The sequence below is a fragment of the Callithrix jacchus genome, chromosome 13 (assembly GCF_049354715.1).
Source record: "Callithrix jacchus isolate 240 chromosome 13, calJac240_pri, whole genome shotgun sequence".
Taxonomy (NCBI): domain Eukaryota; kingdom Metazoa; phylum Chordata; class Mammalia; order Primates; family Cebidae; genus Callithrix; species Callithrix jacchus.
In genome coordinates, this window is record NC_133514.1 from 113,018,686 (window position 1) to 113,044,065 (window position 25,380).

Genomic DNA, 25,380 nt, shown 5'->3' on the forward strand with positions numbered 1-25,380 from the left:
CATTGGTGTCAGGGGTGCGAAGGTCACTGCTGCCCAGACTGCGGTGGTTGAGTTCTCCCACGGACATATTCGATAGGTGCCCCAGATGGAGCCTCTCCGTCCTGCTCTCCTAGACAACTAAAAGGCCACAGGAACTTTTTTCGCTTGGAGTTAGCAGAGAGCAAATCCTGCATTCCTTTCATCTCTTGACATCATTTCCTAATCAGGTTTAGATTCGTTTTGTGCTCAGGCTTTGAGTAAAAATAGCACACTTGCGAGTGCTCTGCAGCCTCTTTTTTGTGTGTATGTGTGGGAAAAAAAGTTTGTTAGAAAAAACGAGTTGTTTCCAAATTCAATTAAGATGATATAAGTTAGCTGCCAAGTATATATCTTAGATTAACTGAAAAATGGCATTTGTTTCAGTCAAGATATTGAAACATTCACAAATCTCTCATTTAAAGACACCAAACTACTTAAAACTTTAACTCATTCATTAACACATTGCTTCTCATACATATGTCAACTAAAGTATATGAATGAAAGTGGCTTTTCAAATATGCAGAGAATATTATATTGGTTTTTAGCAGATGTGAGCAATACAAATGGGTCTAGCTAGAAAAAAAGAGAGGTTTAGGGGGCAGAATGATTTTGTATCTACCATAGTATAAACAGGTTTTTAACTTTTTTTGAGTTTTTTATGATGGAGTCTTGCTTTGTTGCCCAGGCTGGAGTGCAATCGTGCAATCTCCCCTCACTGTAACTGCCGCCTCCCAGGCTCAAGCGATTCTTCTCTGTCAGCCTCCTGAGTAGCTGGGATTATAGGCACTCACCACTGTGCCCAGCTAATTTTTGTATTTTTAGTAGAGACGGGGTTTCACTGTGTTCCCCAGGCTAGTCTTGAACTTCTGATTTCAGGTAATCCACCTGCCTCAGCCTCCCAAAGTGCTGGGATTACAGGCATGAGCCACCCCTGCCCAGCCTAAAGGATTTTCTTCAAAACACTGAAACATTAGTAGACATGTCTTATGAGCTCTTGGAATGCTAATTAAAATCTAGTCAATAAGGAATTGGATTTAAAAAATATTATCTTCTGAAAATACCATTTAAAACTTTTTAGTTCAGATGTCTTGTGTGTTTATGTGCATATCTTTATCTGCAAAACAGCCAGTTAGGGTTTCCAGTATTCAGCAATTCAAAGTATGTGGGTGAAAATCCAGGATTAATGAAAGCCATTGCTATAAAGTTTACACATATAAAACAAACTCATGTTTCTAAGTCACATGTAAAGAAAATCATGATAAATATATTTAAAAATCAGCAAACAATTCTAAATTAGCTAATTTCAAGGTTAAAAAGTGACACAGCAGAACTTAGAGCACCCCAAAATAAAATTATTTATACTTTCAGATTTTAATATATTTCTTAGATATAGTGAACTCCACATTTCTCTTCAAAGAACCAGTATGTCAGTATGTTCAACTCTCTTATTCTTTAATTCTCCATTTTAGAGTTTAACTTCCTGGTTCTCTGTGTCCCCTTACCTCTAGTTTCGGTAAACAACTTTCCCGCCAGTTCTAATCAGTAGTTCACATCTGTTTCCCTGGTACCCTGCTCCATCTGACTCATCCCGATTGCCTGCTCTGGTCACCTGCTCCATCCTGACTCATCCTGGTCACCTGCTTTGACCTGAGTCACCCCCAGTCACCTGCTCTGCCATAACCATTTCTCCTGCCAAACCACTTACCCCACCACTCAGACTCATACCCCTGCTCTCTTTAAAATAGCCAATCAGAATTAGCTTAGACTGTGTGGTCTAACCCTAGCCAATAGGGGAACAACACAGCAGTAGGGGCTACATCAGGGGTAAGAACCTCTTTCCCTCTCCTGTTCAGGTGTGCACTCACCATTGCTCCATCCATGAGATGCACCCTTCTACAGAAGTAAATTGCCTTGCTGAGAGAATTTATATTCAAGTTCTACTTCTTCTGCAGCATTGAAATTTTACATATAACACATTTAACGAGTTCCCTAATCAAGTCAAGCAGAATAATAAATATTGAGCCGAAAAAGTACACCTGTTACTACAACACTTATTAGTCTGTATTCAGAGTGCTTATAAAACAGAAAGCTGAAATAGCATCAGGGTAACATCTCTGCTTCATTTCATTATTTTTCTCTACTTAGGTCTTCAGCAAACTCTTTAACAAAGCAGTCAGGCTGAGGAGGTAAGCCTCTCCCTAGGGGTTGGGTTGAGCTGGTAAAGCTCCTGCCCAGGTAACCACACCCCCCAAGAGGTGGGTCTCATGTGGAGCAGTGGGGAACAGGAGGTGGTGGTGGTGATGTCATTTGAAATTATACTTCATTCCACTCTGGGGGTGTGGCTGTGTTTCCCTGTTGGTGGCAGTGAAGCAAGGTTAGAAGCATGTTTTACAATCAAGGCTTCCAGGTGATAGGGAGCAGGGAGGGAGCCAGGGCTGTATAGGATGATAGCAGGGAGAAAGGCAGGGGCTTGGGCCAAGGTGGATTTAAAGGAAAACAACCAGGCCAGGTCAGGTGGCTCACACCTGTGATCCCAGCACTTTGGGAGACCAACATGGGAGGATTGCTTGAGGCCAAGAGTTCAGCCTAGGCAACATAGTGAGACCTGTCTATCCAAAAAAAAAAAAAAAGTCAAGTAGGATGGTGTGGCCTGCAGTCCCAGCTACTTGGGAGGTTGAGGTCAAGACTGCAGTAAGCTATGATCATGCTACTGTACTCCAGCCTGGGCAACAGAGCAAGATCCTGTCTAAAAAATATAACATAAAAGAAAGAAACAGACACCCAAAGGCACTCACAGGCCCAGCCTTCCAGTGCGACCTAGTCAGTGCTGGGCTGTGGGATGTGAGAGGCAGAGGCTCAGCATAGCCCTCGGAGACACCCATTCTGCTGCTTCTCCTCTCCTTGCTTCCATTCATTTAGCTGCATTCAGTTCTGCAATGATGATCAGACAGCAACGGCCAGACCTACCCTACATACAGTGCTCCTGGTGACAGACAAATGCTGCTTCCTTCTTATTTGAGTCAACTAACATTTATGGATCATTTGTCAGTGCATGTCATCATGGTGTAGGCAAAAATATGTGTAATGCACATTCACTGAGAGCTTGCTTTACATAGAACAGGGATTAGGAATTTTGCAACCTGCGAAAATTACTTTTTCTGGTTGCATAAAATATATGTGTACTCTGAGAAAATACATTATCCCTAAAAGAAATTAAAGGATACAAAATATAGAAAATAAAAAAGTAGAACTAATCCCATAATCTCTACCTCCAGATGTAGCTGCCGTTAGAATTTATCTTCAAAACCTTTTTAATATCCTTAAGTCTCTGGGAGTGTTTTATTTTTGAAAATTAAGAGAACAGGACTGGTTGCAGTGGCTTTGGGCTAGGTGCAGTGGCTCATGCCTGTAATCCAGCACTTTTAAAGCTGAGGTGGGTGGATCACCTGAGGTCAGGAGTTTGAGACCAGCCTGGCCAACATGGTGAAACCCCATCTCTACTACAAGTACAAAAATTAGCCGGACATGGTAGCAGACACCTATAATCCAAGCTACTTGGGAGGCTGAGGCAGGAGAATCGCTTGAACCCAGGAGGCAGAGATTGCAGTGAGCTGAGATAGGGCCACTACACTCCAGCCTTGGTGACAGCATGAGGCTCTATCTCAAATAATAATCATAATCATAATAAAAAAAATTAAGAGAACATTAAAATTCATGAAAAATTTTATTTTTCCTTCATTTATACAGCTTAGTTTGGCTGGATATCAGATTCTGGGTTGAAAATTCTTTTCTTTGAGGATATTGAATATTAACCCCCACTCTCTTCTAGCTTGTAGGGTTTCTGCTGAGAGATCTGCTGTGAGTCTGATAGGCTTCCCTTTATGGGTAACCTGACCTTTCTCTCTAGCTACCCTTAGAATTTTCTCCTTTATTTCAACCCTGGTGAATCTAACAATTATGTGTCTTGGGGTTGCTCTACTTGAGGAATATCTTTGTGGTGTCCTCTGTATTACCTGGAGATGAGTATTGTCCCACCTTACTAGTTTAGGGAAGTTTTCCTGAATAATATCCTGAAGAATATTTTCCAGCTTGGAATCATTCTCTTCATGACCTTCAGGTACACCTATCAAATGTAAATTAGGTCTTTTCACATAGTCCCATATTTCTTGGAGACTTTGCTCATTCCTTTTTACTTTTTCTTCTCTAATCTTGTCTTCTCATTTTATTTCATTAAGTTGGTCTTCGACCTCTGATATCCTTACTTCTGCTTGATCAATTCGAGTGTTTAAACCTGTGCATACTTCTTGGAGTTCCCATATTGTATTCTTCAGTTCCATTAATTCACTTATATTCCTCTCTAAATTGTCTATTCTCATTAGGATTTCATCAAATCTTTTTTCAAAGTTCTTAGTTTCTTTACATTGGGCTTGAACATGTTCTTTTAACTCACAGAAGTTTCTTATTATCCACCTTCTGAAGCCTGATTCTGTTAATGGAACGCACTCGTTCTCCATCAGGCCTTGTTCCCCTGTTGATGAGGAACTGTGATCCTCTGTAGAGGGAGAGGCATTCTGATTTTGAGTATTCTCAGCCTTTTTACGCTGGTTTCTTCCCATCATTGTAAATTTATCCACCTGTCGTCTTTGTAATTACCAACTTTCAAATTAGGTCTCTGAGTGGACGTCCAACTTGTTAATTCCCAGGGCCAAAATCTGAGCAACCCACTGCGCAGGCCAAAACAGCGGCATCAAGATTCTTGGTGCATTTCTGTCCGGGAGTCTCCCGTCTGGCTTCCCTTCTGAATCCCTTCTTCAATCAGCTCCAAACGTCAGCCGAAAGGGGAACCAGTCCCGTTTACTCTGCATCAAGAACCGCTGCGCCGGGGCACCGGCAAAACTGCAGCGCTGGCTGCAAGAGTCGCGCTGGCGACCCATGGGGCTCCTCCGCTGGGAATCTCTTGGTCCTTGAGCAACAAAAATTTGTCTGAAAGTGTGGCATCCTCTCATTCTCTGTGCTTTCACTGGAAGCTACAAGCCTGAGCTGCTAGTGGTCAGCCATCTTGGATCTCAAGATCTCAAGATCTAAAATTATAGAAGATGTGAAAGTATTGGTATTCTGGTTAAATAAAATAATCTCAAAAACCTTCCCCAATTTTATTATTTCATTACAATGATTTTATTTTACTAGAAAAAACATTATTGGTTAATTCATCAATGAAATTCACATGGAGAGGAGGCTCATGAGATGTTAGAGGTGCCATCTGCTGTCCTGCCAGCATGGAGCTGAGTTCTGGAGGGTCTGCTGGCCTGTGAGATTGCACATTCAGGTTCAATGCTGGCCCTACCCTCTGCTGAGAAATGCTGAGTGTATTATAAAATATATTGTTTGATGAAAACAATGGCAAGGAAAACCTGGCTGGCCCCCCCTCAAGTGGAAAACAGCTTGGGGCATTCTAAAGTAGCAAAACAGTATATGTATATCATATACCTGTTAAAACAATTCTTTAAGCATGAGATATATGGCCCTGCCCCCATGGCTCCCTCATGGAGAATACTTTCTAGTTTGTCAGTGGTAAGTAGGCACCAGCTGTCTGACTAGTTTATCCTGGTTCTATGAGAAAAAACAGAACATCTGTTTGCTGATAACAATCACCTGTTCAGAGAGAATAACTACGTGGGTCAGAGTCCGCTGGGGCCCTCAGCCCAGACTGCTGTCAGCTCCCTGAGGCTCTCAGCTAGGAAGGCTGTTGGCCCCCGGATAGTCCCACTTTGCTGTTCCATGTGGGTGTCTGCTTCTTAATGCCTTCAGTGCCACCTGGGTGGGGGTCTGTATGGCCAAGCTGGTCTCAGTACCCTCCTGTGAGATTATGTGTTCAGGTTCAATGCTGGCCCTACCCTCCTCTGAGTTCTGGATTTCTGGAGGCGCTGCTGGCCCTACCCTCCTCTGAGATTATGCTTTCAGGTTCAATGCAACACAGTGCAATATATCTTTCAAGAACACAACTCTGCCTGGGACCCTTAAGCTTGAAATTGAAGACCTAATTTTCCCCAGACCAATGAAGCAAATACTTGATGTGGTAGCATCAAGTTTCCTGCAGGTCTGAGAGCTGGATTGTGATGCTTGGATCTAAGGGCAACATATTTATTGGAGGAGGCAAAGTGTTTGCTCATCCATGGAGCTGGCTAAAAGGATGCTTGGGATACGAGTGTGTTCACTCAAGATGCTGTCTGACTGATTGTCTATTGGTAATAAAAAATAGCCAGAAGTAAATTAAAATTCATTCCTCCAGGAATATCTTTGGCCTGAGAACAATAAACGTGTCAAATTACCATCTGTAGTAAAAATGTCAGGGATCTGTATGTACTGTTACTGGTGGATACTATAATTCCCAGGCCCAAGTAGAAATAGGGGTTTTGTTGCTGGCTAGGTGCAATGTGTTTTGGGGTGATATGGAGAATAGGTGTATTTTTTTGAGGTGCCCGGCTAATTTTTGTATTTTTAGTAGAATCTCACTCTGTCACTAGGCTGGAGTGCAGTGGCACAATCTCGGCTCACTGCAACCTCCACCTCTGGGGTTCCAGTGATTCTCCTGCCTCAGCCTCCCAAGTAGCTGGGACTATAGCTGTGCACCAGCACGTCCAACTAATTTTTGTATTTTTGGTAGAAACAAGGTTTCACCATGTTGGCCAGGATGGTCTCTATCTCTTGATCTTGTGATCTACCCGCCTTGGCCTCCCAAAGTACGGGGATTACAGGCGTGAGCCACCGTGCCTGGCTGGTGTATTGTTCTTTTTAAAACAATTTAATGGTAATAGGCAAAATGGCAGTGATAAAGTAAGGATCATGAGAGGACACAAATAAAAATAGGGAGTTGGTCAGGCATCTTTGCTGGGATGACTCCAGTAGAAGTTAGAGTTACACACACACACACACACACACACACACAAAACACTTGCCAGATGTAGCAAATAACAATCCAGAACGTCCTTCCCTTTCTGAATTAATGGTTACTCCTGTGTGCTCCCTGGGCTGTCATCACTCTGCCTGACCCTGCTCAGCTCTCTTCGTCCTCCAGTGGACTGTAAGTTCATTCCACCACTTTATCCCCTGTGGGTTTCTCTGCACCTGGCTTAAGTCAGATATTCAGTTGATTGAACGATATATCTGTTGACTGAATGGATGAAAGAGTGAGTGGTATAGAAAACACACTCACATTTGAGGATCACACAGCTGTGTGAAGTTGACTGTGGATTGCACTGAAGAACGAGGCTGCAACAGGCTTCTCCAAAGGAGGAGACCACGAAGGCAAGCTTGGATTCCATCCTGCAGCCGCTAGATACCAGGGCTGGTCCTGGGCACAAAAGAGACAGGTGGACATTTATGTTTCAGAAATAATATTCTTCCAGCATCACGAGGGGCAGCTTACGGAAAGGTGAGGCGGGAGGCACGTGGGAGATGAGACGGAAAGATTTGTGCTTTATAACCTGAGTTGGAAATGTGATTGTTTTATCTCTGTGGTCTGTGTGTTTCAATATTAGTTATATCCTGCAGTTGAAGGTGACACTGATTTAGAGCAGGGTTGAGCTAAGTCTCCCCTGCCACCTCCTACACCAGAGCCATTCTGTCACTGTGATGTCCACCATCAGAGGAGGGGCAGAAAGACGCCACAGGATCTCAGCTGAAGGGGGTTTTGGGTGGAAGTGGCCGGAAGGCATCTGTGCTAGAGCAATTAATCATTAAACTCACGCACGGATGCTCCCTTAAAGTATAAATGGTGTATGTTAGTGTAAACAGCTAGGAGGGCAGTGAGTGAGTTTCTGAAGAAGAGGAGGAGACAGAGGACAGAGCTGTGACCCAGTGACCGAGAAGGAAGCTGCCAAGAGAGCTGCAGCCAACAGAGCCCTCGGGTTCCAAGATTCCTCCCCACTCCGTTCCTCACTCCCGACCCACTCCTCATCTCCCAGAAACATTCTTCAATGGTAGCCAGTGCCTGCTATTTCTTTCATAAGAAGCAGTCTTTAATTCTGCGTTGGAGATAAGAGGTTTACTCTAAAAGCTCAGATGAGGAGACTCTTGAAAACAGCTCCAATCTAAATGCAACCAGTTAATAAATTCCTGTCCTATTGAGATAAGTTATCACGGCAAATCCAACCACAGGCGGTGCAGCTCCTGAATCAGCAGGGAGAATTATGAGGAGGTGATCAAATGGGTAACTTGTAGATTAATACAAGCACACAAAACCCAGGGAACGAGGAAATCTCGAGACTGTTATTTCCTGTATCTGACATGACAAACATTCCTTAATTCTTCAAACACTCCTTAAAGAAATGAAAATTACTTTCTCATTCTCTAAAAAATAATGATCAAACTTGCAGAAGGGAGAGAATATGGGGGAATGGGAATTGAAGGGATGGGGAAAATGTCCGCTGGAGAAAAGTGAGAGATGTACGTGTTTCACCAGAAATCGAGCAGTTAGGATTTTTGCCATTGCTGTTATGAAGACAGGAAGTTCTGGTGCACATATATTAGGATTGCCAGATAGAACACAGGACACTCAGTTAAATTTGAATTTCAATCAAACAACCGATAGCACATGAGACAGTTGGATTGCATAGGGTGTACATATGTATTTCATGGGGCTATAAAAATAATTCTCTTCCAGAAGACAGTGAGGTTGCACTATAGCAGGGGTAAGACTACGATCTGTGGGCCAAATCCAATCCTCTTCCTGTGGTTGTAAATAAAGGTATATTGCGACACAGCCTGCTCATTCATTTAAATATTGTTCGTGGTGATTTTTCACACCATAACGGCAGAACTGAATAGTTGTGAGACAGACTGCATAGTCTTCAAAGCCTAAAATAATTACTTTCTGCTATAGGAAATCAGGAGTTTCCTAGGTATAGATATTTAGAAAAAAAATTGTTTCTGGTCCTAAGGTTTCAGAAAACATGACAAATAGGAGGAGGATGCAAGAAGTTTGGTGAGTGGGGAGAATTATAAGCAGGAAATTTAAGTGGAGATCACCTTTTTTTTGAGACAGAGTTTTGCTCTTGTTGCCCAGACTGGAGTGCAGTGGCACAATCTTGGCTCACCGCAACCTCTGCCTCCCGGGTTCAAGTGATTCTCCTGCCTCAGCATCCTGAGTAGCTGGGATTACAGGCATGTACCACCATGCCTGGATAATTTTGTATTTCTAGTAGAGATGGGGTTTCTCCATGTTGGTCAGGCTGGTCTTGAACTCCTGACCTCATGTGATCTGCCCGCCTTGGCCTTCCAAGGTGCCGGGATTACAGGCGTGAGCTACTATACCTGGCCTTTTTTATTTTATTTTATTTTTTTGGTGTACTCTGTCACCCAGACTGAAGTACGGTGGTGAGATTATGGCTCATTGCACCCTGGACCTCCTGGCCTCAAGCAGTCCTCCGCTCAGCCTCCCAAAGCGCTGGGATTACAGATAATGGGCTGCTGTGACTGGTGAGGTCAACTCTGGAAGGGTTTTGTAAGCCATTTTAAGGAATACCTTTGCTCTTTCTGCTTAGCCTTCCTAGAATAGTTTTTTTCTCAATATGCCTGTTAAAATCCTCTGTTTTTTGGAGCAAGCTTTAATCTCACCTTGAGCATAAGATTTTTGGTAAGAATATTTTTGTTCATTTTTTAAAAATAAGTGCAATAGTACTTACAGTGGGCTTTTCTTACTTGACAGAAAAGTTGTTTTTTTTTTTTTCCTGAGACAGAGTCTCAGTCTTTCGCCCAGGCTGGAGTGCAGTGGCGTCACCTCGGCTCACTGCAAGCTCCACCCCCCATGTTCATGTTCAATCGATTCTCCTGCCTCAGCCTCCTGAGTAGCTGGGATTACAGGTGCCCACCACTACACCCAGCTACTTTTTTACTTTTAGTAGAGATGGAGTTTCACCATATTGCCCAGGCTGGTCTAGAACTCCTGACCTCAGGTGATCCACCTGCCTTAGCCTCCCAAAGTGTTGGGATTACAGGCGTGAGCCACTACGCCCAGTCAGAAAAATTCTTAAATGCAGAAATTATTTGTCTCTCTAGGTACTAAAGTGATGAAGATAGTTATGTAAAAGTAGATGTTCAATAAATAAATACCGAATAAATATATATATAGTGATCGCCCTACTAGAGCGTAAGAATCATGACAACATTGTTTGACTCCATCAGTTGGATGCTTCTACAGGGACAATCTCTTTGGACTTGAGCGTCTAGGAAATAGAAAATACATGGTCCACATCTTCCACTGTTCAGTGCTATCATTTATACCTGCTTCTTTACACTGCTGAGTAATGGGGCAAATCTTTTCTACTTGAGTATTGCTTTTGCCTTTCTTTCTAATGACTAACAACCCATTGGCCAAGCGCAGTGTCAGCCATCATCTTGTTTGCTTGTTTCCTTCTTCAAACTGTGCTGTGGAGCATTCCAAGTTTGGCTGACTTAGGTGGGATTCATGCTCCTGACTCTAAGGCTATTTTCCCCACTTTGCACACATATTTCTTGAGCAATGATCATCCTTCTTTGGTAGCTTTGTTACAATCCAGTAATACCTGGGTATCTATTTTCCGTACTGAGAAAAGAGCATGGTCAAAAGATTCGGTACGGAGCTGCGTATTGAATGATTAAGAAGACATTTAATTTGAAATACGATTTGTCTCCAAACTGACATTTTGCCTATGAGAAACCTGAGCTCCACGCACAGACCACATGACAAGCAGCTGGTTTTCATGAAAGTCCAGAGAAGCACCTTCTATCAGGTTGCAAACGTCTCCCTTTGGAAGATACCAGCTGAAATCTTTCTGTCTCCCACTCTTGGCTCTAATTTGTTTATCAGACAACCCGCAGTTTTGTCATCATTTCTTCACTTGGAGACAGAACTAGTAAGTCTTGATCAAGCCCAGTGATTCATTTCCTTATTTTTTTTTTCACTATAGTTCCTATTCAAGGTTCTGCCACGTGCTCTTTTGCATGGGGGAGGTGGCGCAGCCTGTGCCCTCTTGACCCGAAAGAGCTCTGGTTGGGCTATGATTCATTAATTCCCTAACGTCTTTTCCAACCGTAGATAAAAATCTCAGTTGGTTAAATGATGGGGCAAGGTGTGGAATGAAGGTTGGCATGGGTCTTGGAAAAAAAGTACATTTCCTTTTCCAAAGTACAGTATTAATTTTAATTGGCTTACAATAAACAGTAGGGGTAATTGTAACTCACAAAAGAGAAGTGTGCTTTGAAGAACTGGCATCATATAGAAAAGAATAAAAGGATGTAGAAAAGTTTTATAGCAATCCTGATATTTGTTCCTGAGATTGATTTTTATAGGATTATAAAATTTGCTGGAATTAGTAGCTCTGTAGAGAGAATAGGAATCGCAGAAGTTCAGAGCCGGAAGGTATTTTACAAAGTGAGTCAACCTCCTTATATTACTGATAAGAAAAATGAGGCAATGAAGTGCTCAGAGGTAGGATTCGTTTCGCAAGTCCTTGAGGTACCTCCATTTGCAAAGCTGCAGATGAATCATGAGTTCTCATCACCTCTGGCCTCTAGAATCACCTAAACATAGTGGAAAAGTTGCAGCTGGTTATGGGGGTATCCAAGGTGGGTTAAGGGGACTGCCTTCTTTCAGACATGCTGTGCTCCCAAAGTCTCGCCACATTTAGCAGGACTTCTCCCAAATATGTGGGGGTTCAGGCTCCCCAGGCCCCTCTGTGTTTCTCCATTAAAATTTCAGTTTGGTATTGGCTTCCTGGGGTTCTAACACTGCTCTGGGAATTCAAAATGTAGTACAGAGAGGATGTGTGAGATGAATATTTCTAAAACATAATGATGTTACTCTTTTGTTTAAATGTCTTTGAAAGCCCTTTCTTGCCAACACCAATACTTTAAATTGTAGTTTTATTATTACTGAGTAAGGGCAACAGGTTTGGAGGTGATTGCTATGGAAAGGGCGGTTTGTTACTAACAGTTCCCAAGAGGAGGGGCAAGCGTCCTGCTGGGCTCCACCACGAGGAAGCACCAGGGTGGGTCGAGAGGTGGCAGAGAGGGGCAGAGTGTGGGTAGGAGGCTTTATTGTGGTTTCCACAGGAAAGGCAAGGCTAGGCAGGCTTAGGATTGGTGAGCCTGAATGCTTTCTGTGGGTTCTGGGCTAGAGAAGCTGTCCCTAGTGGTCTGGTGCCTGGCTCCTGGATGATTAGGGCAGAGGACTGTTGTCTCCTGAGTATGTGTGTCAGGTGGAAGATGTGGTGGGGTGTTGGGCTCTGGATTGTCAGTTTCTATATGAAGGGGGGGCTCCCAGGTGAGTTGTTTGCTATCTCTAAGAATTAGCAAGCCCTGGGAGAGGCAGTCTCTCCCCTGTCAGCAAGAGCCCAGAACCCAGAGCATCAAGAATGCAGAAAATACAGGTAGAATAAGCCACATTTGCAGGAGTGTGCACCTCGAAAGACTTTTCCTGGGAGATGCCCTGAAAAGAGAGGATTCTGTGTTCTATTTTGGGAACTGCTGCTTGTGGGTCCCCTCTGGCAGCATGTTAGCAGATTAAGGTCACTGGGGGAAATCCTGCTCGAAAGAAACCTGTTAGTCTTTATTTAACCCTGTTTTCCAAGCTTGTTTCACCATAAAATCCTTTTGAAAAACATAAACTGTCATTTTTAAGATATCTTGAATATGTGGTTTAGTGGTAGAATCCAGGCTTTGCTTTGTTGAAAATCTGGCCCTCACCTTCTCTCCTGGGGATTTTAGTAAGAATCAGCCATGGCAGGCCGGCTGGTTTAATTAGGGTTACTACCACAAGCTTTTCTCCTTCCTGCCTCCAAGCTTCGCTCAACCGGTTTGCCCATGATTCAGGATAGTACCTCATGCTCCTTACCCAATCCAAGTCTTTCTAGCACCACCTCCTCTGTGAAGCCCTTGCCAGCTTCCCCAGCCCACAAAATAGATATTGCATACCACATGCCAGACTATTCTAAGCACTTAGGAAACCTCAATTAACTTAATCATCACTGTGGTCCTATGAGGCTGGCACAATCTGTATCCCTGTTTTACAGATAAGGAACCCGAGATGCAGTGATGTTGAATGACAGGCAGAGTCATTGATTTGGTTTAAATCTGTGTCCCCGCCATTATCTCATGCTGACTTGTAATCTCTAGTGTTCGAGGTGGGGCCTGATGGGAAGTGACTGGATTATGGGGGTGAATTTCTCCTTTGGTGCTGTTCTTCTGATAGTGAGTGAGTTCTGGTGAGATCTGGTCATTTACAAGTGCGGGGCACCTCCCCTCCCTTTCCCTCTTCCGCCCGCTCTGCTAGGTGAAGTGCTCGCTCCCACTTTGGCTTCCGCCATGATTGTAAGTTTCCTGAGGCCTCCCCACAAGGCGGAAGAAGCTGTGCTTCCTGTAGAGCCTGCAGAACTGTGAGCCAATTCAACGTCTTTTTTTTTTTTTTTTAAATAAATCATACAGTCTCAGGTATTTCTTTATAGCAGCGCAAGAACGGACTAATACAGTCAGTCATAAAGCTGAAAGCTGTTCAGGATGTCATTGGCATTCAATGAATGATGTTAGAATAAATGAAAATATCCATGGGAATCAGGTGGGTCTCTTCTAAAATCTGTGAGTGTGTGTGTGTGCGTGCGTGTGAATATGTGCTTTAAATCAAAGGGAAGGTGCAGCTTTCACTCTCCTCTCTCATTTAACATTCTGCAACGTTATTAAGACTCCACTCATTCATACTTTGTTCAGATAGAATTTAAATTTAGAGTTTACTTTGGCTTAGCAAGATGATTTTCTGAGCCCTTCCACTGAGAGAGTATAAATTCACAGGTAAACAAGAACCCAGGGAAACATTTAAAACCACTTAAATGTACTCTTTGTAGTACTAGCTTATACAAGCACAAGATACTTCTAATTCATTCTTATACGTTAATTACAATAACATTTTAACAACTGTATCAGTCAGGGTTCAACCAGAGAGCAGAACCAGTAGGAGACACTAAGAGGCTTATTGCAGGGAATTGGATATGTAACCATGGGGCTGGCTAGTCAAGTCTGAAATCTGCAGGGCAGTCTCCAGAAGGGGCTGCAGTTGCTATGCACCAGCAGAATTTCTTCAAAGAAGCCTTAGTTCTGCTTTTAAGATCCTTCAACTGACAGAATCAGGCTCCCCCAGATTATCTCAAATAATCTCCTTTAACTAAAGTCAACTCGCTGTGAGTTGACTGACATCTACAAAATACCTTCCCAGTAACCCCTAAACTAGGGTTTGATTGAATAACTGGGGACTGTAGCCTCACCAAATTCACACATCAAAAGGCAGTTACAGGAACCTTTACTAATCACCATGTTCTTAGTCTATTTTATGTTTCTATTTGTATTTTAAAAGAAAAAATAATTTACCTAGAAATAAGCTATTGAATAAATAAGATGTTTTAATCATCTGAATGGACTTTCCTTCATCTGGTAATGAGATAATAGGACACTAGTTACTGGTATTTCCTTGCTTTTCGGTTGTCTTCAGATCCCTTTCTGTTTATCTGCTTCTCTCTCCCTTCATGTTTAAGGTGTAAGTATATCTAGTTGACATCAATCCTGAGCCTTCGTCACCTTACCAAAAAAGGAGGATGATTACAAAGTGCTGACGTCATAGGGCAAACTGGAGGGTGAGATGAATTAAGGAAAGTGCTTGGATGAGGGTCTGCGTAGGCAGTGAGCTGTGCTCTCTTTGTAGCAGTAGGAGTCGCTCTGGTTAATTTCCTCTGGCTATGACCATGCTTGTGAGTGACACATCCAGAGGCTGTGGCATCATGTATTGAAGAATTAAAACATGAGTATATATCAATGCCTTTCTAATGTAAAATGTAGCATTTTCAAAGACCTGTTTTCCATCACCTTTCTGGGGTACTAGAGACACACACTCCTCCAGGCTGTCAGCTGAACTGGCTTTTGAAAATTCATGGCAGCTTTGCTGTCAGGCCAGGTGGGTGGTCTTTCACAGGGAGGGACTTTCTTGCCACAGAACTTGACACAGTCACACTGCTCCTCAACACTGAATGTGTTCAGAGACCCTGATAGGCAGCAAGACAGTTTTATTAGGTAGCTCCCTTTTGAGGTGGAATTCACTCACTATCAGGAGAACAGCATCAAGGAAGAACTTTGCCCCCCATGATCCAATCACCTCCCATTAGGCCCCACATCCAACACTGGGGATTACAATTCAACATGAGATTTGGGCAGGGACACAGATCCAAACTATGTAAAGAAGTGAGTGTGTTTTATCGTCATCTTGGGTTGGAGGAAGATACTAAGATGCAGAGAAAGGGCCTTTTCCTCTGGCCTCAGCTCAGCTCTAGAATTAGATGAAGCAATCCAGCCATCTAGGCCTTTGCCTATCAGCTCTGGGTAAAACTGGCTGTTACTGAGCTCTAAACTCACTCTTCTTTCTAGGCGGGTACCAACACCCAAGCATAGGTGAGGTTGTGGGGAAAAACCCTGATTTCCTTCCCCAATTCTTTTTCCCTGGCACTGCTGGCAATGGCAGGAAGACACATTCCATTTGCCAGGAGGAGTGCTTTCCTAGTTTGCTTTTCGAAGAGTACAGCAAAATTTCTTCTGGGGAAAAGAGTGACAGTCGCTGCCATGTAAACAGGAGGCAAGGGCTTGCGGCACTACCACAGCCTCCTCTTTGCAGAACGCTCTGAGCTGCTCTGAGGCTCGCGAGGGGAGGGGTGTGAGTGGAGAGGAGGATGTTTTCTTTACACATCCACCTCCATAAACTGTCCGTGCCATCTGGTAGAGATTGTATATGCTTTTGTCCCAGACGCAGGAAGAATCATCTCTTCTGCGATGAAGTCTTGATGGAGAGCTCCCGTGTCAGAGCAGCTGACTGTGTACCTGCAGCCAGCAAAGCAGGTCCCCTTTTTCCTGTCCCCAGCCCCTTGCATTTCTGCCTCACCCCAAAATGGTGAAGCCCTCACATGGGAGAATGCAGACTTGCCCCTGCATGCACTGCCATGCTATTTAGAGGAGAGCTCAAGGCAGAGCAGGGGCTCAGCAAATGTTGGTTGAATAAATGAATTAATGGATTTACTAAGCTGTTTCTAGGTTCACCCAAAGGAGCAGTTTAAGACATTTCTAAGGGCCAGGTATAGTGGCTCACGCCTACAATTCTAGCACTTTGGGAGGCCAAGGTAGGAGGATAACTTGAGTCATGGAGTTCTAGGTTCGAGTGAGCTGTGATTGTGCCACTGCATGCCAGCCAGGGTGACAGAAGGAGACCCTGTCTCTAAAAACAAACAAACAAACAAGTTTCTTAGAACCCGAAGCTACTAGAAACAAGAACTAAGAAATGGGCCAGGTGTGGTGGCTCATGCCTATAATCCCAGCCCTTTGGGAGGCTGGGGTGGGTGGATTTTTTGAGCCCAGCCTCCCAAAGGGCTGGGATTATAGGCATTCAGCTTTAGCCTGAGTATTACCACAGGTGTTTCAGTGGTGTCTTAAAGTCAAAGTGAAACTGTACTGCTTGTGGATACCTAGTTCCTGAATTATAAAAGAAACTCCTGGTCTTCATGGCTGTTTTAAAAAAATATTTTGTTACTGACGGATCAAATATTCAATAGGCTTTATTAAGTATGCCTGCGTGTGTGTTCATGTCCTTAAACTAATATTTACTGCTCACTCCTCTTAGCACTACAAGTGTGTTGACTTATTTAATTCTCTCAAGAGTTTGTGAGGAAGTCATTATCATTCTTTATGTTAAGATAAGGCCCAGCCTGGTCAACTTGGTGAAACCCTGTCTCTACTAAAAATACAAAAAATTAGGCTGAGCAATGGTGGCTCATAGCTGTAATCCCAGCACTTTGGGAGGCCAAGGCAGGTAGATCACCTGAGGTCAGGAGTTCGAGACCAGCCTGGCCAATGTGGTAAAACCCTGTCTTTACTAAAAATACAAAAAAATTTAGCCAGGTGTGGTGGCAGGCACCTGTAATCCCAGCTACTCAGCAGGCTGAGGTAGGAGAATCGCTTGAACCCTGGAGGCAGAGGATGCAGTGAGCCAAGATCATGCCTTTGCACTCCAGCATGGGTGACAAGAGCGAAACTACATCTCAAAAAAAAAAAAAAAAAATTAGCCTGGCATGGTGGTATACACCTGTAGTCCCAGCTACTCAGAAGGCTGAGGCAGGAGAATTGCTTGAACCCCGGAGGTGGAGGTTGCAGTGAGCTGAGATTGCACTACCGCACTCCAGCCTGGGCAATAGAGCAAGACACCATCTCAAAAGAAAAAAAGAAAGGGAAAGGGAAGGACAGGGAGGTGATTGCACAGTCCTGGTTCCACACTCAACACTGAGTGTCATAGCCCCTGCTGTACAGAGGGCCCAGCTGGAACTCCTAACTGGCCTGTCTACACGTGTTCTTCCAGGGAAATGGTGCAAATCTCAGATGACATTCAGACTCTGAGAGGGTCTCCTCCACAAACACAACCTGGAGGCACAGTGTGCTTGCTTCAGCTTTTGAGCTCTACTTACGGTAATATTAGAGTGGTCAAAATGGGGGTGGCTTCTGCAACAAAATCTTTAAAACCAAAGTAACAGGACTGGTCACAATTCCTGGTGTTTTCAGGGACGAATGCGCCTTGGTGATGCTGAGGGCTGGGACCCAGGCTGCGCCCGTTCCCCTGCTGCAGCCTCACTTTGTCACGCCCCTGACTTGCAATGAAATACTTGCCTCCAGCTGGAATGTAAACATTTTGGAGTCTTTCGATATTTGTTCCAATTTAGCCAGTCATCATTGACTTTCCTGGAAATTTGCACAATATTCTTTCATTTATTTTAACACTGGGATGAATTCCAAATGAAGAAGGCTCACTACTCTTCAGTGTGTTTTTAAAACATTTTCGAACTTCTCCCTCCATTTTTAGATGAGTAAATGTGGAGAAACAGATGAAAGAACATAGAATTTTAAAAAAATGATGTAGCTGTATTAACTATGCCTAGGTTACCAAATCGAGCCTCCTGAAGACTGTGCTGGTCACACCCGTCTATGTCATATTCAGGCAGGTGGCTGAAAGTGGATGCTGGTGTTCTTCCGACTTCGGGCTTTTCTCGGGGAGGCATGGAAGAACAGGAAACAAAGAATGTTACATAGTGATGAGGAACCTGAACAGCTTCTAAAACAAAGACTGACTGTAATAGGCTGGGTGAGCGTTCTGACAGATCCAGACATGAGGCAACAGGATTCCCCATGAGTTGAGAAATGCAGTCCTAACCATTTATTCCGTCCAGAGGTTTACAGAGCAACACACTAGAAGGTTCAAGGATGCAAAGTCCATGATGAAAGAACTGTCTTCTTGAGGGGTTTGGCACCCAACATTGGATTAAACTGAAGCCCAGGAATGTCTACAAATATCCCCCCACCTAGTACTGAGTGATCTTTACTATCTGCCTGACAATGGGATGGGGGAACTGTGTCTCACCCAGAGGGTGTAGGTGGAGTTTTCTCAGGATGCTGCAGTGCAGGGTCAGTGTGGGATTTAATAGTATCTTGAGTATAAGATAGAAGAATCAAGTTGAGGGGGTGGTTTAGGAACAGTGAAGTTACCTCCAATAAAGTCCCCCTCCCAAGATTACAGATATCATCATGTACTTAACAAAACCTCACTAATCAGAGATGTATACTGTATATATGAAACCTTGGGTAGACAACAAGAAGTGTGAAAAAACTAACTCAGGCTGGGCACGGTGGCCCACGCCTGTAATCCCAGCACTTTGGGAAGCCGAGGTGGGTGGGATTGAGACCATCCTGGCCAACACGGTGAAACCCTGTCTCTACTAAAACTACAAAAATTAGCTGGGCATGGTGGCATGCACCTGTAGTCCCAGCTACTTGGGAGGCTGAGGCAGGAGAATCGCTTGAACCTGAGACGCATAAGTAACAATAAGCTGAGATTGTACCACTGCACTCCAGCCTGGCGACAGCGTAAGACTCTGTCTCAAAAAAAAAAAGTTGAACTCAATAGAAACCAAGGAAAGGCAAATAAACATGTTAAGTAATTGTCCATTTGCCAATTTGGCAGAGGGTAGAAAGGAACAATAATCATGATTTGTGAGGTTTTCAGAAAATGACAGCTCACATTGCTGCGGTAAACGTATAAATGAATGTGATCTGTCATTCATTGCTTTCTCAAAAAGTGTAATATAGAAATATATAAGGAGGCTGAGGCAGGAGAATTGCCTGAACCCAGGAGGTGGAGGTTGCAGTGAGCCGAGATCGCGCCATTGCACTCCAGCCTGGGTAACAAGAGCGAAACTCCATCTAAAAAAAAAAAAAAAGAAAGAAATATATATAGCAGTGTTTAAAACTGTAACTTGTTATTTTTATTGCCCAGGAACTTCAAATAAAAGCAACTTAAACATCTTCAAGAAAGTGGTACAGTGAGCTGGGTACAGTGGCTCACACCAGTAATCCCAGCATTTTGGGAGGCTGAGGCAGGCAGATCACTTGAGGTCAGGAGTTCAAGACTAACCTGTCCAACAGGGTAAAACCCCATCTCTACTAAAAACATAAATATTAGCCAGGCAGGGTTGGGGGGGTGCCTGTAATTCCAGCTACTTGGAGGCTGAGGCAGGAGAATATCTTGAATATGGGAGGTGGAGGTTGCAGTAAATCGAGATCATGCCATTGCACTTGAGCCCGGATGACAAGAGCAAGACTAGGTCTCAAAAAAAAAAAAAAAAAAAAAAAAGAAAATGTACAGTGCATATAGAAGAATATTTAAAGACTAGAAGGATACTCAGAATACAGTCGTGGTAGGTAGAATAATTACCCCTCAAAAGTGTCCACATCTCTCCCTGGAGCATGTGAGTATGTTCTGTTGTATGGAAAAGGGGAATTAGGTTGCTATTGGTTGACCATAAGAATGAGAAATTATCCTGAATTTTCTGGGTGGGCCCAATGGAAACACTCGGGTCTTTACAAGTGGAAAAGAGAAACAGGAAAGTCTGCGTCAGAGTGATGCAATGTGAGGAAAACTCGACTGTCACTGGCTTTGAATATGGAAGTGGCCATAAGCCAAGGAATGTAGGCACCGTCAAGAAGCTAGAAAAGGTAGGAAAATGGATTTTCACAAAGAGGTTCCAAAAAGAAACAGCTCAGCCGACACTTCATGTTAGCCTAGTGAGATCCATTTTAGACTTCTGATCTCCAGGATTGTGAAGATAATAAATTTGTCTTGTCACCAAGTTTGTGACAATTTGTTACCATCAATAGTAAACAAACATTTTGTTAAGTGAAAAACATCCAGTTTTGTAAGTTGTACACAACTATGGTTTGAATGTGTTCCCCAAAGTTTGTGTGTTGGAAACTTAATCCCTCTGCACTCATGAATGGATTAAAGGATTGAGGGTGCTTTTCTCATGGATGGAAGAATATCACTGTCACTGGAGTGGATTTGTTATCATGCGAGTGGCTTTGCTACAAACTGAGCTGTCTCTGGCTCTACTGCTCTTTCCCTGTCACCACGTGATGCCCTTCACCATGTTGTGACATGTCAACATGTTCTTCACTAGATGCCAGTAGCATGTTCTTGGACTTCCCAGCCTCCAGAACCATGAGCTAAAGAAAGCTCTTTTCTGTATAAATTATCCAGTCAGTGGTATTGGTTATGGCACCAGGAAATGGACTAAGACAAGCACTGAAGGTTGAAGGTTGAGGTGAAAAATAATACACACACACACACACATGCAGAGAGAAGAACAGACTGAGATATTATATAATATGGCTAAATTAATTGTGGTTCTATCTAGCTGGTAATGTTACAGTTGATTTATATTATTTTTATATATTTTATCTATATTTTATACAGTATAAATGTATTATTTTGAAATAAGAAAAATGTTATTTTAAAATGCAGTGATCATGGTTGTTTCAAGCTCTATTGCAAATTTGCATCACAGATATTTTACAGAGAAACTTTAATTTTTCATTCTTTTTTAAGATGCAGTGTTACTTTCGAGATCTTTCTCTTGTAGGATAATCTTTTTCCACAGTGATAGATAGCTGGTCACTGATGGTCATGCGGAAACCTGAGCAAACATCTTTCGTTAAAGGATACTCTTAGGTAAGCACTTAGAATTTTTAGTATATTATAGGGAGATGCTTTCTACTGTTCCAACTGTAAAACATTGTTAAGACATTGCATAGCCATATGACAGCGGTGATTATAACTATTCTGTAGGAGCATTAAAATAATGATTATGCTTTGTTTCATGAGAAAGTAGAGTGGAAAATTCCACATACCTCTAATTACATAACTTAATAAACATGAGAAGATTCTCTTTATTTTGGTTACACCTATCAATATAATTTTTTCATGCAATGCAAGTTATGGCATAGGGATTATGGTTGTCAACTGAAGAATGACAAGGTTCATAAATTTAGAAAGGGTTACAGCTTGCAGGGTGGCCATCTGACAGGCTGAGAAGCCAGAAACAGACATATTGAGGGAGGGGCAATGGGAGCAGGAATGTGTGCTGAACAAGGTGGCTGAATATACGTGTTTAATAAGCTACAGGAGGGGTCATGAATCTTTATGAAAGAGGAAACATGCGCATGAGCAATAAAGCTTCATGCTTCTCCAAGGGACCCATGTTCAGAAAATGGCCATATTAGCATGATTGGAGGGCGGAGTTTCCAACCTTCTGACTTCAAAAGGTGACGCAGAGGACACAAAATTCCCAACTGCACATTCCTTGCAGAGTCCATGGTCCGTGGTCTCTCATCAGGCAGAAAGGAAGGGCAGTGTCAGGTTGGTCAATAGCAGTGGAGTCATTTGAAAGACTGGTTTCTGTTTCGCTTTTAGGGAAGAAAGCCTAATGGTGGCCAGCAAGGGAGGGGCACATTGAGGTATGTCTGACCTCATCCCTTCATGGCCAAGAACTCAGTTTTCAAGGTTACTCTGGGGACCCGTGGGACAAGAGGGGGTCCATTCAGTCAGTTGGGGGGCTTAGTATTTCATTTTTATTTCTCATGGGTTTTTCTATCAGGCCAATAAAAAACAAACAAGCATGGAGGAAGTACTGTGGCCGCCTTAACATATCTAATACTATTATTACCTAGGTATTGCGGACGAACGGTTTCTCCCCCAGATTGATATGTTTGAAGGCTTAACCCCCCTACTGTGACCATAAGTAAAGATAGGACTTATAAAGAGGTAGTTATGGTTAAATGAGGTCAGAAGGGTGGGTTTCTGGATAGATATAGTGTCCTTATGGAAGGACATCAGAGAGCCCTCTCTTTCCCCCCAGGCACATAAGGAAGAGGCCATTTGAGCCCTCGACGAGAAGGCTGCCATCTCCTGGCCAAGAGAATTGGTCTCAGAATGAAACCACCTTGCTGCCACCTTGATTTTGGACTTCCAGCTTACAGAACTGTGAGAAATACATGTTTGTTGTTTAAGCCACTCTGTCTATGATATTTTGTTATGGCAGCCTGAGCTATGATATATGCAATGCCTGTTTATTATTTTTAATGTCTATGTCAATCTTATCAGGTAGCTACTGTCATTATCCCATTGCGGCAAACAGAGGCTTATGGAACTAAGTGGTCTAATGTCACACAGCTGATCATTGGAAGAACAAGAAATCAAACTGAAGTCTTCTGATTCTAAACACTTTTTTTTTTTTTTTTTTTTTTTGGGAGACAGTCTTTCTCTCTGTTGCTCAGGCTGGAGTATAGTGATGTGATCTCGGCTTACTGCAACCTCTGCCTCCTGGGTTCAAGTGATTCTCCTGTCTCAGCCTCCTGAGTAGCCAGGATCACAGACACGTGCCACCACGCTTGGCTAATTTTTATATTTTTAGTAGAGATGGGGTTTTACCATGTTGGCCAGGCTAATCTTGAACTCCTGACCTCTGGTGATCTGCCCTCCTCAGCCTCCCAAATTGCTGAGATAACAGGCGTGAGCCACCTTGCCCGGCCTCTGATTCTAGATTCTGTATGATCATGATTACTCAGATTATTTTATTTTTTAAAATAATGTGTTACTTTCATTGTTGAACCTCATAAGCAGTTGTATAACTTTCTGGTTTTCCCATCACCTAAAATAATATACTATATTACTAAAACTACTGTAGCTTTAATTTAGCTGTTTCTTTTTCAAAACATCAGCAATTATATTTCAGTGAGTTGTCTTAATTTCATATGGCTGGGTACAGAAAGAAGAGTAACTCCACTTTAGAGATGGCAGTAGCCAGGAATAATCATGGTGCCCATCATTTTTGGCTGGAGAATTTTAAAAGAATATTGAAAAAAATTAGTGCTTTAGAGGAGATTGTGCTAATGATTCTGCTATTGGCAGGGCACCCCAAGAGAAACAATCTCAGCCCATCAACTTGCTGATGCTACAGTTCCTCTGGGAGAGGTGAGGATGTTCTCAAAGAAGGCAAGAGTACTCATTATTGTAAAGGTAAAATATGATTTAAAAGACTTGTGAGAAAAGTTGTTTTCTAGAAGCACAACAAACATCACGAGGAAGCCATGCTGCTTATCTGCAATCTTTGCTTTGATATTTCTGCGTTGGATTAGACTTTGATATTTGGAAATCAGATCATTGTTGGAGCAGTGGTGTTCTTAATGAGAAAAACAACCATCTAAAGCGAATGGTGTTTAGATGTTAAATGGTGGAGAGGAAAGGCTGTAAATGTTAAGAGGTGAGTTAGGAGAGCATGAAGGAACTCTGGCTTGGAGCCAATTAGAATAGGACTGAGAGAAGTAGTGGATAATATGATAGATGTTGAGTAACAGCTTGCAGACAAGGTTCACTAAAAACCTGTCAAAAGGAACCCTTCCAAATACCACGATAGACTCAAGGCAGAGGACATCTTTGCATTGTTTAATTATGATATATTTCTTAATTATAGAAAATTACAGAGAAACTTCACAAGGAGGATCTTTCAAAAAATGCTAATCTAAGTCATTAATTTGAATATTTACAATAGAAAATTATTCAATTAGGCTACTATAGTTCTTTTTCAGTAGAAATCAGTGATAGTATGATCAAGAAGACTTTTGTCCAGGATGGAATGTCCTGCTGAATCTATTATGCATTACTGTATTTCCTGGAATATGCAGGAAGTAAACAAATACAAGAGCCCAGCAAGTCCTGCCTCCTTGCTTCTGTGCACACTTAACAGGCTGGCACCCTGAAGGGCTATTTAATTTAGAAAAGTGCTGGCAGTACTGCCTTCTACCCTTCATCTTAAATAGGCAAGTCTTCCTCCTAAGAAAAGCAATCAGGAAAAGCTCCCTGGTGAAAAGGAAGCTTATCAACCACGGAGTCCTGGGGAGAAGCTGTTTCCTGCCTAATGGTAGGAATTATCTGTCTGAGCTTTCTGCTGTTACGGCAAAGGCCCTTGGGCACTGTGTATCCTCTACCCTGTCATGGGAACCTGATTTGGCACTTTTGCTGAGTCAAAGCATTGGACGCTGCAGTCAGCTACTTCAAGCCACTGGCTTTCCCCCTGGATTGTTTATTTCATCTTTACCCTCAAAATTTCATCCACTATTCAGTCTGTGCTCAAATATACCTTTGTCCTTGAGATCTGGGAAGGCTTCCTGCGTCCACTTCTCTCTCCTCACATTTGCTCTGGGTTATCTGTTTATAACTCTCGTTTTCGTGGAACAAAGCTTGGGCTTTGGAGGTCCACCTTGGTTCAGATCCTGGCTCTGCGTCTCACTGCGTGAAGACGCTTAACAGATTTCTTGATTTTTACGACCCTCTATTTCCTCATCTATAAAATAGACCTAAGAATGCCAAATGTCACCATATTTGTTTAAAAAATAAATATGTCTATAAATCGTTTGACATGTTGTCAAACACTCCACCACATACTGTATTCTTCCTTCTTCCTGTTACAGGTAGTTACACATGAGCAGGGCAGGAGAGCGCTCTCCATCGCTCCTACCCACTAGGAATGTCCAGGGATGGTCTGGAAATTATCACATCCCTTTTAAAATGGTAATTCGGCAGCCATTTCCTGATGGTCCACACCTGTTAACATCGAAATGTTAACTGAATGCAGACCCCAGGAAGAAGCAACTGGGCATGCCTGTTAAGAGACAAAAATGGCGAAGTTCGATGTTCCGGGTGGGGTACACACCACCGGAAATGGGGAAAAGGGAAGAAAGCCTCAGGTGGGCATGCGCAGAGCTCCCTAAGCACAAGGGGTGTGCTCAAGTCCAAAGGGCAAGAAAAGCACTGCTCATGCGCATGCGGGAAGCCCACCCTCAGGGGAGAATCCTGGGAAAGAGGCCGGCCTATAAAGTCCCACGATCAAGGTTAAAGCACTGTTTGTTTGTTTTGTGTTTTATTTT

At 43.0% G+C, this 25,380-nt stretch overlaps 1 long non-coding RNA gene across 1 annotated transcript; it reads right to left on the reverse strand.

Moving 5' to 3' along the window:
* Window positions 1-1,416: 1,416 nt before the first annotated feature.
* On the reverse strand, window positions 1,417-25,136 carry LOC144578890 (uncharacterized). Its single transcript, XR_013525355.1, has 3 exons — window positions 24,594-25,136; window positions 18,011-18,107; window positions 1,417-7,369 (listed from the first exon to the last, which is right to left on the reverse strand). It is a non-coding gene; the product is annotated as an uncharacterized LOC144578890 (long non-coding RNA).
* Between the last annotated feature and the right edge of the window lie 244 nt (window positions 25,137-25,380).